This window comes from Rousettus aegyptiacus, unplaced genomic scaffold (genome assembly GCF_014176215.1).
Source record: "Rousettus aegyptiacus isolate mRouAeg1 unplaced genomic scaffold, mRouAeg1.p scaffold_m13_p_14, whole genome shotgun sequence".
NCBI classification, from domain to species: domain Eukaryota; kingdom Metazoa; phylum Chordata; class Mammalia; order Chiroptera; family Pteropodidae; genus Rousettus; species Rousettus aegyptiacus.
The window spans coordinates 22,883,995-22,899,175 of record NW_023416289.1 but is presented as its reverse complement, the minus strand read 5'-3'; the positions used below and the strand labels follow the sequence as shown (position 1 = coordinate 22,899,175).

Here is a 15,181-nt window from a genome sequence, read left to right as displayed (position 1 = left end):
ATCAATCAAAACACGGTGCATGTTTATACCTAACTTTAAGGGACAGGAAGGTTCAATCTCACCGTGTGTCTAGAAGTTTAGGAAAACTCAATATGTGTTTCCCTAATGGTATAATATTAACAATCCAATTTTACTGCTAAAGAACATGAGACTTAGAAATGTTTTAAGACTTACCCAAAGTGACAAAAGCAAATAAGAGGTCAACTTGTGATTTGAACATAGGCAATCTCGCCTCTATTCACAGACCCTACCCTGCCTATACCCGTAACTTCTGTTTTTCACCTAAGTTTGCAAAAGACACTTGGCACTCTGAGGTTCAGCCCTGCAGTTATTTTGTAAAGATCGGCTCTCTCACAGCTGAATTTATTTTGCCTATTCTTCTTACTTGAGGTTTCAAACGTCCTAACACTATCCCCAGGCTCAGGAAAGGCATATGCCACGATGAGAATGACAGCTGGTAAACCAGGCGGGTGGGGGAGGGGCGGCTCTAAGCAACATTAAACAAACATTTATTTTGCTGAAGGAAAAACATAACAGAAACTTAAATGGTTTTACAGATAAACCAGAATGAAGAGGAGATCTTAAAATTAAACATTTGTTTGTGGACATGTGCATGAAAAAGTTGACCTGGCAGAGTAGATCAGACCGCAATTATTGAAAGAGTCACTAAGTCTCAAAAGGCCAAATGTGCACAGACTATTGAGTCCTTAAACCCAGTCCAGGTGCTGTCCTGAAAATCATTGCATTAGTGTTCTTGGTTGGAAACAGTGCATGCTGGGTAACTTTGAAGGAACATGTACCTCACCAAAACTTTTCATGGTTCTAAGAAAATTCTCCTCCATGAGATAATCATTCTCTGGCTACTATGGCATCATTTTGAAGATGGGGACATAAAGACATTCTATTCTGGTCCCAACTAATCCAGCCTAGATCAGCCAACACCTAACCAACCTGCAGACATATGAGTGAGCTCATGTGAAATCAAGTCACCTCTCATGCCCTCCAAAATAAATTACAGTAGACTCTCAAAGCTTATAGTAGTTGTTCTAAGAGAAGAGCTAGGTCTCCTGGTCACAGGTATTTACTGAACGCATCCCGGGCACTGTACTAGGCTCTAGAAGTTCAGCAACAAGGATTAGATGTATTACATTGAACTATACCAAACTACTTGCCATCCTCCAATAGGTTGCACCCTTTTGCCTTCCAGGCATTTGTTTTTTTTCTGTTCTTTTGCTTAGATGCCCTTCTATCTAATGAACTCTGATCACCCTGTACAATTCATCTCAACTCTCCTCTCTATGGCCCAGCAACCCTAGGCAGAATTAACCATTCCTTTCATTATCTTCTCACATCCTTTATCAGATCTCCATCTAAGCACAATATCACTGTATTAGAATTGTTTTAATATGTCTCCTTCTCAGGGCTGAGAGATCCGAAAAGGCAGGGACCCCTTACCCACTTTGTTCAGCTTTGCATCTCTAAATGACGTTAAAGTTACTAGCTGTTCAGATAAACTCACCTCTGCTCCTTCTTCTTCTCTACATGTTTTCTCCCCATTAGGGATCAAAACCAGGCAGTGATGGAAGATTTGGGGACAGTTCTTGAAGCTGGAATGAGTTTACAGATGAATTTCAAATTTCCTTATGAAAAGCTAAGAGGATGGGCAGTTGGATGGTTACTCATAAAAGACGGTTAAAGCAGGGAATAGTAAGAGCTGACACACCTGTATATAACAAACACCGTGCTCTAACCTAAAACGTACCAGTGCAACACACTCAGCATTTGCTGAGTGGGGCCGCGATGGAGAACTACGTGTTCTCATGGCATAAACCACACCCATAATGCATCATCTGCAACTGTGGTTTCCCTTTCCTTAAAGAGCAAAACTTAAAGGCATGCAGTCTAAAATTTTATCAATGGTTTTTATAGTTTCCTCAGTGCATCTAACTTGACCACCTCATCTGCCTTTGACAAGCCTTCCAGAACATTCTACCTGTTTTTACTGTGCTAACCTGCTTTTTGTGCCCTCGGTTCATCCAAAACTTTCTAAATCTCGGTTTCCTCAGACTAATAAATAGCTATCGTGTGCTGGGAAGTTGCCATGCACTGGGTGCTAAATCAAACACTTGAAATGAGAGACCTTAATTTAAACCTGCTAACAAAAAAAAAAAAAATCCATTGAGGCAAGAAGCACTGCTATCTCCTTCTGAAAGGTAGAGGTAACTCATATTACAAGGCATCTGTGAGAATTAATTGTTGTAATAGCTTTAATAAAGAGCCTGAAAGTAATAGTCACTAGACTCTACCCTCCAATAAAAAACCATATTAATGGGCCTCTTACTATGTTCAAGTCACTTGTCTAAATACTTAAATTGGATTAACTTAGTGAATTCTCGCAGTGACTTTATCATGAGGTAGACACTGTGAATATCGCCATTTTGAAGATGAGAAAACTAAGGTACATGTCAAAGCTAAGATTGGCCTCCACGTCAAGCTGGAATTGTAAACCCAAGGAGTTTAATTTCAGAGTCCGCCATCCTAGCTGGGTTCATCTGAAAATGGGGTTAACAATCATTATCTTGCAGAGTTTTGGAAAGGAATAAACAAAACAGTGATAATTTCAGTCAAATGCTTGCCACCCAGCAATCACAGGACAGATCCCTCTTCTGTCTGATTCTTTTCTTTTCAACAGATGACAGGGATGTTTGGCAGTTATTTTATTTTTCTCAGTTCTTCACAGTTTCCCTAAAATAAAAATCAAAACAATAATGGCTTGTGTGGGATTTAACACCCACTTTCATGCTGGGAGATGAAAGACCACCAAATCCATATATAAAACAATCAAAAAAAAAAAGAAGAAGGAGAAGAAGAAGAAGTCGATCGTCCATGCAGACACAATTTCTCTTGAAAGGTGACACAGTCCTTTAAAAATAGCTATGGGCTCCATTGTGCAAAGACAGTGACAGAGACTGACAGCTTTTAGAGAGGTGTAATGTTCCCAGGCATGGCTCACCCTGATAGAGATCAGTCATTCGATCCAGGGGAGAGTGCTAAATGTTAGAGGTTAAGCTGCTATGTTCTTACTACTAATCAAACTTCAACACCATGCCTGGCCTCCTCCGGTTTCTATAAAGAAACGGTAAATTATTGTGCAGCTCCAGCCCAGGCTCTGGGCTTCAGAGGAGCTGTCTGTTCCCAGTCACCAGCAAGTCCTGCATCCTTCCAGAGTGCCCCGATGAGGGACCCCATGTACTCTCCCAGGATGCTGGTAATTTGAGGTTAAATGATAATGTAGGCAGGAACCCTCTGTTCCTCTAATGAGGAGACAACAGAGAGGGACATAGAGCCGGGTGTCCAACTCTGCTAAGCAAGTTCTTTCCGCATATCAACACGAGACAGAAAGAGCTGACCTAAGCCTTGGTGCTCATCTGCACCACTGATTCCTTTTCCTCAGAAACACAAAGATTTTGAAGGTGAATCACGAGATTCAGTTCTTTCTTCTCTTACTGTAGTAGACAGTGCTGGGAAATGCTCACTAACCAGCTCTCTGGGGGTAGAGGAGCCCTGATTTGCTGCCTTTGCCAATTGCCCTGGTGTAAACGCTCCCACTGTGGCTGATTTCAAGCTAACAATGTGATGTCACTGAATGTGGAGTTAGGAAGAGAGATTCGCACAGTCAGCTCTTTTGGCGTGAGTTAACAGTGTGTTAACCAGTACACTATTGGTTAAAGGACAGGTGGGTGTTCCAGAGTCACCCGTGCTGGGTTGACTATGACACCCCCACTCCAGGGCAAACCAAGCCCTCATTCCACGCCTCCAGAACACAGACCTGCCTCTTCTCTGACGTTTGTTGGAAATGTCAACAGCACTTGTAGAACAAGCGGAAAAGGCAAAAGTTGTGCTACTCGATCTTCCAGGGTTGGATCTGCTTAGTCTCTAAGCTTCTAGATGAAAAGTAAAAAAAAAAAAAAAATAGTGAAATTGGTGAATAGCCATTCCAGAAAAATGAAAGTAGATTATTTCCCCGGAGCCTGTGGGATCTCATCGAATGACTCGCGAAGTCTGAGCAGGTGGTGTCATTCCCCGCCTCCCATTTCTCAGGTGAGGGAACAGACTCAGAGAGGCCATTCGCACAAGGCCATGTGACTCAGGAGTAATGCACCTCAGCTTTGATCTCGTCCTAAAGCCCATGCTTTTAGCCACCACCACGTCCCAACCAATCTCAGCAGAGTATTCATTATACATGGACGTCTCGGAGGCTGCGGTGGGCCAGGCGAGATTGCCCAGGAAAGCTGACACAGTGGAGTAGCAGCACGGGAGGCAGGAAAGGGGCGAGGAGGTTCGAATGGATGCAATGAGCAATCAAAATATACGGAATGTCCTTCCCATTGGAGCAGATTATAAGCATGGGAGCGGGGTGCTCCACAGAAACAGAAATGGGGCCAGATAACTCTTTAAGGAACAGCTCCCTGTATTTCAAGACAGCCATGCCAGGAGTTAGGAGTCAGGAATTCCTTGTATGGGCCTGAGAGTCACCCCCACCCCCTTCTACCCGCTGCTCCATGTCCTTTTTTCTGGTCCAACTCAGAATAACACTGTCCCTCCCCACTCCATCAGCAGCAAACGTTCACATAGCGAAAGAGGGCAGCCCAGCATCCCGGGGCCTTCTCTTTGCCGAGCTAATGCCCTTCCACTTCCAGCCGGTTGATGCGCCGTCGTCGCTGCTACCTGCCAACGGAATCGCTCCTCAGTGTCAGTGTCTCTTGTCAAGATGCGGCACAATAACTGGGCACCTGGGATACCACTGTGGCCTTGATCTGTGGCACTCATCCCGGGAACAATTTTGGGTTGATTCAGGTGATTATTTCATTGCTATCTGAATTTTTCTCCTTGGACATTTGTCTCAAGGACAAAAGTTGTGGCTGGTTTTGTCCCCTAGCATAAGTCCTCTCCGGGCACGATAGACACTCAGTAAGCTCTAGCTCTGGGTGGTTGAGTGGCTGGTCTGAAGAACCTACTATCCTCTCTGCTACACGATTCTTCAAGAAGCGGCTTCAAAACACCAACATCCTATCAAAGAAACTTCTCGGTGCGCCTCAGAACTTCCTGTTAAGTCACCGTTAGTAAACACCTCTGTCTGTAAGCTGCTGGAACTGACACCACCGTGACTTCCTGAGACCTTGTTCAAAGATCTGTCAACATGCCCTTTAGGCGACAGGGCAAGATGACCCGGTCCAGGAAAGACAGCGATAGCATTAAAACCTATCCCTTTCCAGTGTGGTGGGGGTGAGGGGCGCGTACAGGACGGGGCATGGAGGGAGAAGGAGTGGGGGGACCTGCAGGTGTGTCGCACTTCTGAACACACACACTGGGTTCTGAGTGGTCTGGCTCTCTCACTGCCAGCTTCCAGGGACACCCGAGGGCCATGGGCACCGGCTCTGTTGCTGCTTCAATCCTGCCTTATTTAGGCCTCTCTGAAAAACTGCATTTTGTAAAAGCCTTCAGTTCCTGCCAGCACTTGAATCTGTGGCCTTCCTAGGCAGCCAGGGGTAGCCCGTCCTAATGATCTTGGCATTGGTCACTCTTGCTGGGAAAATCCCACTCATATCAGAGCAGCCTCACAATCATTTTTCCAGCACAAGTTAGGCTGGTGGCTGCCCCCTGGGGTGCCTAGATCTTGGATTCCCGAGAAATGGGTTTCAGAGCAAGCCTCTGAGGGAACGAGGTAGCGACCTGGGCTTTGTAATTGAGAGGCATGCTTGCTTCGCGATGAAGCTAGCATACTGAAAAGTTAACAGCAGCAGCCTTTACTGCCTCTCAGTGTGCCAGGGGTCTAGAAACCATCTATTCCATCTCCTGTAATTCTCACAAAAAGGTGAAGTTACGTGTCCACAATTTATGAGCAGCAGTCGAGGCAGGACTCAGCACTACCTTTGTGTGACACCAAGACTCCTCTCTCTCCCCTGCCTCGTGAGATACCCAGTCTTGGCCAGCATCTTTGGAGTTCGATGGGATCATGTAGCTGTGCTGGGCTGCCTTCTCCCATATGGACGTCATCGAAATTAAAAATAATCACAGCTTAGGATCAGTGAGCAGGAAGGGGGCAAGGGTCGAGCTCCCTGTCATGCTCTTGTCACTTGAAGTTCTAACCGATAGGCCTGGGACACCAGCCTGTGGGAACACTGGCTGACCGTGGCAGTGGTCACCTTGTAGCCTGCTGGGAGGGGACCACTCTGACAGCGCCCTCGTCCCGAAGTCCAGGCAGGCAGTCAGGATCCACCTCCTCCAGGAGCCCAGCTTCCATCACGTTGGGGGGATTTGAAAAGCAAGCAGTTTAGCTGTTGGTGGAAAAGGCCCCTGGGCACTGGTCCCACGACCCCTTTTTCTGTGGCCGTAAAGTGAGGCAGCTGTGCCCCGGAACGGCCACCTCAAGTTCCTTCCACATACCCGCGAGGTGTTGCCGGTGGTAAAGTGACACTGTCCACAAATAGGCCATTTGCATTCCTTCGTGTGGTGTCCAAAAGTGATGCTGGGTGTTCTGTACTCAGACCAAGTGACCTGCTCAGCAGCTGCAGCCCAGAGCGGGCTGGCCATTGAGGAGCAGGACTGCTGACCGCTGCTGAGGCCAGCAGAGCTCTGTGCAAGGGGGAGACGCCCATCCCTCTGCGTGTGGAGCTTGTGCCATCCTCCGGGGTCAGACACTGGAAGGAGAGGAGAACCGAGCCTTTCCCTGCTGCTCACAGCTCAGCATCTGGCAGGGGAGGCCAGCACATCATATGCTCATTCAACTCCTGTCTCCCGAGCGCGTACCTGGGTGCCCCTGACCCTGACTAGCTGCCAAAGATCCGATAGTGAGGATGGCGGACGCGCCCCCCCCATCCTCATGGAGCTCAGAGGCAGAGACTGACATCGACTAGGAAAATCATTCCCCTACCTGTCAACGTACACGCATGCCAACTCAGTGAAGGACTGACCCAGCAGGGCCGACGTAGCCACCGGAAACTAGACACATGGGGTCCATGAAACTTTTGGGGGCCCCGTGAAAATGGTTTGATTTTAATTTCTTTTAAAATCAAAAAAGAAGATGAGTATAATTATAATAATAATAATGAGTGTATAATAATGAAGCCAGTCTTGATTGATTACACTTATCTTTATATCGATTATAAAATCTACTTTTAAATCTATTTAATGGAGAAAGGGACTCGCAAATGCCAGAGTGCCTAGGGCCTGAGAACATCATATATGGCCTTGGACCCAAGTGCTATGAGGACTTTTATTAGGGTAGACTGACTAAGTCCTGAGGTTCAGGAAGGCTTCCCCGAAAAATAGTAATTCAGTCTATGGTCAAGCCACCCTGAACAAGCCCAATCCCGTCTGATCTTAGAAGCTAAGCAGGGTCGGGCCTGGTTAGGACTGGATGGGAGACCACCTAGGAAGACCAGGTGCTGTAGGTGTAAAAAAATTAAAAAATAAGGGATTGTAAACTGACAAGTTCCTTGCAGTCTGTGAGGTCAACCAAGGATTGCCTCACCTAAAAAAAAAAAAAAAAAAAAAAAAAAAAAAAAAAAAAAAAAAGAAAAGAAAAGAAAAAAGAAAAGAAAAGAAAGGTAGTAATACAACAGAGAGCTGATGGAAAGCGGGAGTTATCGAAGTTATCGACAGCGGTAGGGAGTGTTCCTGTCAGAGGGAACAGCATGTGCAAAAGTCTTGTGGGGTGAGGAGGAAGAGTGGGTTTGAGGGATTAAAAGATGCTACAGAGAGTGAAAGGGTCCCTGGTGTGGGCCACAGCTGTCAAGGTAGACAGCAGTCTTGGTATCTAATGTCAGAGCTATGGAAGTCAGGAGTGTTTGACAGGAGAAACAGGAGGAAGGCCGTTAAATGTTTGTGATTTCAAAAAATCGCCCTGACTGCTGTGAAGAGATTGAATTACAGGAAACAAAGTGAGTGATTAGAGGTCTACTGCAACGGTCCGGGCAAGAGATGGCGGCAGCTTAGACTAGATGATGGTGAAGGAGAGAAAAACAAATGTGGGAGGTGTTTAAGAGGTAACACGCTCAGGATTGGTGGTAACCTGAGGTAATGAAGGAAGGAGGAGGAGGGGACACGAGTGGCTCCCAGGGCTTGCCTTAGTAAGTTGGGGGGTGGACTTGCCTTCCAGCATCTGGGGAGCACTGAAGAGCACCAGGGTTGAAAACGGTGCGTTGGTCTGTAGTAGTGGAGGTAGCAGGGATCCTTAAGAGGGAGGGAGTGATCGCTTTCACCTGGACAGGAAGAGCAGCTATGCGAGGCTTCCGAGAAGAAGCAGTGTTTTAAGCTACGCCATAAAGGGTTGTGATTTCGAGGGCAGTGATATTTCTGTTTGTCAGCTCTTCCTCTCACCCCTTCCTCCACTCCTCTGAATGACTGGAAAATGGGAGGTACTTGATGAACGACTGTTGAGCCAATAGGGCAGGAATGAGATGTGGTTTGCCAGATGGACAAGGAAAAGACAGAAAAGCTTGCTCAGACACAGAGAGGCTGGGTCCATAGGGAACGTGGCCCCAGGCTGCAAAAACATGAGACACCAGGTTGAGGAAGTGGGAGGTGGGTGAAAAAGGCAGGGAGCGAGCCTTGAGCATCCTTAAGATTTGGCTACAAAGGTTCTACAGCAAAAGTTAGTGAAAGTCTTAGGCCCAGAAAGGCTGCTTGCAGAACCAGGCAACTGAGCAGGCTGTTTCGGACTTCTCTGAAAAGGTGATGATATGACTTCAGGATTTCCTGCTCTTTAGTTAAAATTGAGAGCTTGCAAGAGTTGGATTTTGGAGAGATGTGTCTGTACGTGTGAGTGTGTGCGTGTGTGTGTGTGTTCATGTGTGAGGGTGTGAGTGTCCATGCCTGCGTTTGTGTGCATGTGAGTGTCGCATGCAAGTATGTGCAAATGTGCACATTTGTGTGTGTATGAGTATGCATGTGAGTGTGCATATGTGTACACGGCGTGTCAGAGTATGCGTGCATGTGTATAAATGTGTATGTGTGTGGAGATGTGACCATAAGAAGAGAAAGGAGAGGGACATAGAGAATTCTCTGAAAATATTTGCTGCAGAAAAGAATGTTAAGAAGCTACTTGCTTAGGGTTGTTATTTGGAGTTCACCTTAAGGCCTGTTCAGAATCTCCTCTCTCTTTGAAAATACTAACAGAGTGAATGCAGGAGGCTTAGGGCCTTATCTTGGTCCTCATCCCCACCCCTGGGCCACATTGCTGGAGGCCAGGGCAGTCAAAGTGGCCCTAGTTCCCCCTGCAAAATACAAAAGCCCGGCTTTAACGACCAGGTGGCATTTTCTCTTTGGTACCATTATTTCAACCACTTTCACCTGAGGACTAGAAACAACTTCAACTCCGAGTAAGACAAATCATATCCGAGTCCCTCGTGTATATTTTGCTCGTTTGATGATCAAAACAGCTCTGGGAGATAGAACTTGGTTCATAGGGCAGGGGCTGCTCCTTTAAGAAGATCAAACGGAGTGGCAGAGCCCTGTGAAATGGTGGCCTCCAGCACCAAATTCCAGGGCCTTCTGCGTGCTCGCCCCGCGGGGTCAGAGCTCCAGAGCGTGGAAGGAGCACCTCGTTCTCACTGAGGGGCTGCAGTGGGGCTCCACCAGGCCCTACGTGCTCCCCTGGGACAAACTTTTAGATTTGGAGGCGTCCAAGGATTCAAAAGAACCGGAAGGCCAGAAGGAGAGCGATGGTTGGACATGTCCCCTCCAGCTGTCCCTTTCCCCCTCCATCTCTGGGGAAACCCAGAGCCCGGCCAGAGCGATGCCGCAGCCAGGCCCTCCCACCTGCTTCGTGCCATGAAGTCAGCTCCCTGCCCCCCAACTTCGGCCAGCGATCCGATTCTATTTTAAGAACGTGGGATGCATTTTCCAGGAGAAAAGATTGTGAAATATTGGGGAGACAGCTCCAGGCACTGCCAGCGCCGGCAGGAGGTTTAGTAAAGACCCTTCAAGAAGACGGACTTTGGATTAAATGTCCTAAAGCAAAGATTATTTTAGCGCTGTTGAAATGGATTGAGGCGAGGGGGGAGGGAAGTAATCTTATCAAGAAAAGGAGAAATCTTTTATACGTGAGCCAACTTTGGTTTTAAAATGTTATGAAACAACTTCTGACTTTCCCAAACAGGTTTTTTCTTTTTTTTCTTTCGTTCCTCAGAGCTTTGTCAGCTCCTGAGTCCTCGCTCTCTCTTTTCCCCCCCAATCTGATACTGTCTTTCTGGAGGTCTTATACACATGGTTTGTTTCGTCCAGTTTTTCCTTTTCTTTTCTTTTTTCTTTTTCCCTTCTTTTCCACCCGAGGAAAATATATTCCCGTTACTTACGAGACAGCATGACCTCGTCCACAGGTCCAGGTAGTAGGATGTCACAGAAATCGCACTCAAAGTGGAGAATGTGGGATTAAGAGGCACCTAAGGACAACAGTGTGACTGTTCCCAAGGTCAGTTTCCCTTGGACAAATGGACACACGATGGAGCATCGCGATTGTCACGTTCCCTCCCCGACCCCCACCCCTTTGCTTCCCCGAGGGGAAGTGGACTGTGAGAATGCTCGCGATTCCTCACTGTCTCCCAATCTGACTTTGTGATCGCGCCCATTTTCCAGCTACAACTTCCTTCCTCCTCTCTCTTCAGCCACAGTGCTTTTCGCCCTTCTCAACTCAAGTCGGCATTCCCTCTGCTGGGAAACGTCCCTCACCTGCTCCTACCCACCTCCCACCTTTGCCAAAAGGTGCAGTGTCCAACACGTAACTGCCACCCAGCACATGTAACGGCCAGACACATGCATACCCCAGGAGCCGTGCATCTTCTCTTTTGTTCCCCTGGCTTCTCTTGCATTCCTGTCCTGTCGAACTCGACCTTCCGGTGAAATGACCTGTGGGTTTCTCGAAGGCCATGACGCACTGACAGGCGTACAAGGATCCTCAGAAAACTTTGCGGGTCTAGAAAACACCAAAGGATGGCCAAGGTGTGAAAATGATCATTCCTATCTATAAAACACTCTAAGTGAGAGTTGGGGACCAACTTTTGTTTCTTTGGGGGCCCCAAGAGTTAGTGCTAGCATCTGAAAGATTTTTATTTCAATCCTCGCTCTTTCACAGACTGACTCTAATCTCGGCCAAGTGCCCTGCCCTCTCTGAAACACAACTGCCGGCTCTGGAAAGGGAGAGAGATCAGGCTCCACCTGACCAGGATCATGGGAAGATTACACGGCACATAAAGCGCAGGGCTCCTCATAGGCCCTGACATATATGACAGGCGCTACACGCACATGACCCCCTCTCCAGGCCAGCATCTCGTACTTCCAATTCCATCGGTTTGGGGATCACTTTGTGTAGTAAGATTCATGCAATTGTTTGCGTGGCTAATAGTTATGCACCCAACACTGCCAGTATCATAACCTCGAAATACTTTGAAGAATTTTGCTACGAGTTTGCATATTTTACCATTTCCATTTAGGTTTTGTTATATGATTCTGAGGTCGAAGAAGCCTTATATTTCTCTCTCTCCTTTCCCTCTATCTCTCTTGCCCTTGACATTAGTTATAGTTCTACAATTTGAATTATAATGATATATATTGATACTCCATGTTTTAGGCACTATGTCTTTATACCTATATTCCATCTGATCCTCTGTCTGTTTCAGTGGTTTTCAAACCACTGAACTCCACCCCTTGATATGCGACAATGTCTGGAGAAATTTTTGGTTGTCACAACTGGATAGGGGGTGTGGGCTACTGGCATCTGGTCACACACCCTACAGTGCACAGGTAGTTCACTACCGCAAAGAATTATCCAGCTCGAAATTGCAGTAGTGCTGAGGTGGAGAAACCCTGTCACTTTGGTTGAAAGCTCTCTCTTTTCTGCCTCCACTTCTTCTTGGTAGAGTGACCTTTGGCATTGGTGACACATTTTTTTTTTTAATTTGTTAAAAAATGACAAAGCGTCCTTAGCTGATAAGGTTGTTGTCAGCCAGGGTGATATTTAGCACCATTCCTAGCACATGAATATTGGCTGCTGTTATTTCACGTAAATCCGACAACAATTCTCAGGCTTGGAGATGGTCAGACACGGCTCAAGGTCTCACAGCTAATAAAAGGCAGAGTCGAGAATCACCTACGCATCTTTCAGATCTCCCGACCCCGATCTCGCCTTGGTGCCATGAGGCCTCCTTCCTCCCAACTATGAACCAACATGGAGACCAAAATACCCTAGATCACTCTGTAATTCTAGAAGACGTGAGGTATGTGACTACAGCCAATAAGTCCCAGAATCACAAAAGCAGGTAAGGAGAATCTGGGTGACATTTGTCTTGCCCAGAGACTGGCCCTAAACTCTCTTGGAGTTGAGAGGTCAGTTTAATTCTGCGTCAAGGGTGTGACTGCCTCAGCCCTTTGGCAGGACATTCTGTGATTCAGTCCCTTTCTCAGGTCCCTCAAGCAGGTGCCACTTACCTAAGAACTGGCGTGGGTCTTGGCTGCCCAGATCTCGGGCCGAACACTTCCCAGAAGGCTCCGATCTGGAGGCAGGAGCCAGGGCCAAAAAGGCGGAGAGCGTCATTTCAACAGGTGTCACCGCCACCCCGGGACCGCATCCCGGCGTGCTTACCTCGGGTGCGAAAACCTGGCGGCTCGGCATTTTCAGGGTCACTGCACTTTATCCTCGGGGCGAAAAAGTGAAAAAGCAGAATACCTGGTGAAGCCTGTCCACGGGCAGAGCTGCCAAATTTCCCAGTAACGTGTCGAGGCAACGAATGCGTGCCCAGGCTGCCATTCCGGGCTTTTGCCTGACACTTGTCACTGGAGAACCTGGCGTGTCACAACCTGCTGCAGCTCCCGGGGGGTGGGGAGATGGGAAGGACACTGGTTGCTGAGGCTGGAACACTGCTCCGAGTTCTGCTCCAGAAGCCCGAAGCCCAGAGACGGCTTTAAAAAAGATTCTGCGTTTCCACAATTCCACGAATCCACAATTCCAAGGGCCTAGAAGTCAGAGGCCCCACGATTCTGTGCCTCTGGAATTCTGGGGCCCCCCTGATCCTTTTTGCATGGATGTGTAGATTTCGAAACCACTTTCTAGTTCATAGTGCCCTGCTCTTGAAAACAGAACAAAATGATAGAAAGCTGTCTCCCGCAAGCCTGGAACGTGAACCCTGAAAACATGTTGCTTCGTAGGAAGAGCACGTTCAGAGTACATCTCTCTGTGGCTTGGACTACCAGGAAGGGGTGAGGAAAGGTAGCCCCATTGTTGATCTCCGTAGCTCTCGTAGGGGCAACACTAGCAATCTTTGCCAAATAAAAAAAGAGAAAACGAGCCCACAGAGAATGCAGTTCAGTTTCCAAAACAAGAACTCAACAGTGAGCCCTTTGTAGAGCAGCATTTCAAGTTAGCGTGACACTTGTTATGACAGCTGACAAAGAGGGAGGGCAAATGTCAGGCTTTCTGTGGAAGCGGCCGGCGTGTCTGTGGACCCTCGAATCTGAAAGCTGCAGGTGAGAGAGGGTTGTGGGCCAGGCCATCTCGGGTTGCGTGGGACTCCTCGCCGTGAGTACGTGGTGGATCTCAGATCGTGTACACACACACGCACGCACGCACGCACACATACTCGCATACACACTCACACACTCACACTGTTGTCACTCTATGAAGGCTGGCCGCCTGCTGCAACCCATAACCCCCTCATCGTAGCAGATTAACACATTAAAATTGTATTTCTTGCTCACTGAAAGCTAGTGTGCCTGGTTGGACAGGCCCCGGGCAGTACTTCTGCAGGCGGGGTCTCAGCCGCAGCCCCTCCTATTTGCGGCTCAGGGAACCCCTGCCAGTCCCTAGTTGGAGGGAGAAAGAACAGAGAGAAGCAGTGGGAGGTTTTAACAGCCAGGCCTGGAACGATGCACATCACTTCTGCTCCCTGTCCAGAACTCGGTCAGATGACCACACCTCACTGCAAAGGAGCCTGGCGATTGCGGTCCAGTCACATGCTCAAAAGAAAAAAAAAAAATGCTTCAGTGGACAGCTAGCCGGTATCTGCCACCGTCATCTGCTGCCGAATTCCATTTGTCCACAGCAGAGACTCGAATCCTGTTCTTGGGGTCAGAGTTCCCTGGACGGGGAAAGGTTTCTAAGGCACGGATTATCTATACGACTTGGTAACTCTAGGGCCTCACACTGACTTGGCATGCAGGGGGATTTTAGAAATGCTGGTTAACTCATCCATTTATTTCACCCACGAGCCTATCTGGACCAGGAGCAGAGTTAGCCCAGGATGAAAAGGACACAGTTTCTGCTTTAACAAATCTGTAGTCGAGGGAAGGAGAGGCAGAATATAAACACATTATTCCCATAAAAGCTGATATGAGGCTGTACTAGGGGGAAGGACACTCTAAAGGGGCAGTGGGAAGCCAGCCCAGGGAAGTGTGTGATGTGATTTGGGCTGGGGCAATCAGAAGAGGCTTCTCAGAGGGGGTGACTTTTTGTTGTGCCTTTGAGGGGGAAAGCCAATCAAAGTGAGACCAAAAGGAAAGCGTTTTGAAGGATACTGTCTTTTGTGGAAATGATGAAAAATTCGATATGGGTGGAGGATGTAGTGTTTACATTTGAAATCACAGGGAAGGGGAGCTGAGAGGTATTAAATAGGCAGATTTCAAAGGGCCTTGCTGCGATGTTAAGCAAGTGATTAGGTTTTCAACCTAAATAGCAGACCAAGGAGAATCTTGGACAGCACAGGTATAAATGCTGCTTGTGAGCTAGGGCCAAGAGAGAGCCTTGTGCTCAAGCCAAACACCTCAGCAAAATGCCCCAGCATGGGTGAAGGCCATGGGCCTCTGAGCTCCTGAGTGGACGGAGGCTGCATTCTGGGTAAGGCGGTCTATGCAAAGGCAGGCCCTATGTTCTTGAGTGGACCTGCACCAGCCTGGTGTCTGTTAGTGGTTAGTTTCAGGATAAAAACAGAAATGGATTTTAAGGTTGTCGTTTTTGAAATTGGTGATGACCATTTCATTTTCCCGGTAAAGGATAAAGGAAAGAATGGTAATTTGGCCTGTGGAGAGAAGTGATTTCCTAAATATTTGACCGGAGAGACACCTGAAGTCCTATCTAAATCAGAAAAAGACATCAGGGATTCTTCAGAGGATGTGGGGTATCAAGAGCTGA

The 15,181-nt window shown here is 47.6% G+C and overlaps 1 protein-coding gene and 1 pseudogene across 1 annotated transcript in view; both read left to right on the top strand.

Moving 5' to 3' along the window:
• The window catches only part of MAF (MAF bZIP transcription factor), a 323,245-nt gene that overhangs the window by 203,007 nt on the left and 105,057 nt on the right, over nucleotides 1-15,181 (top strand). The window lies entirely within an intron of this gene.
• Nucleotides 7,340-7,457, top strand: LOC118611789 (annotated as a pseudogene).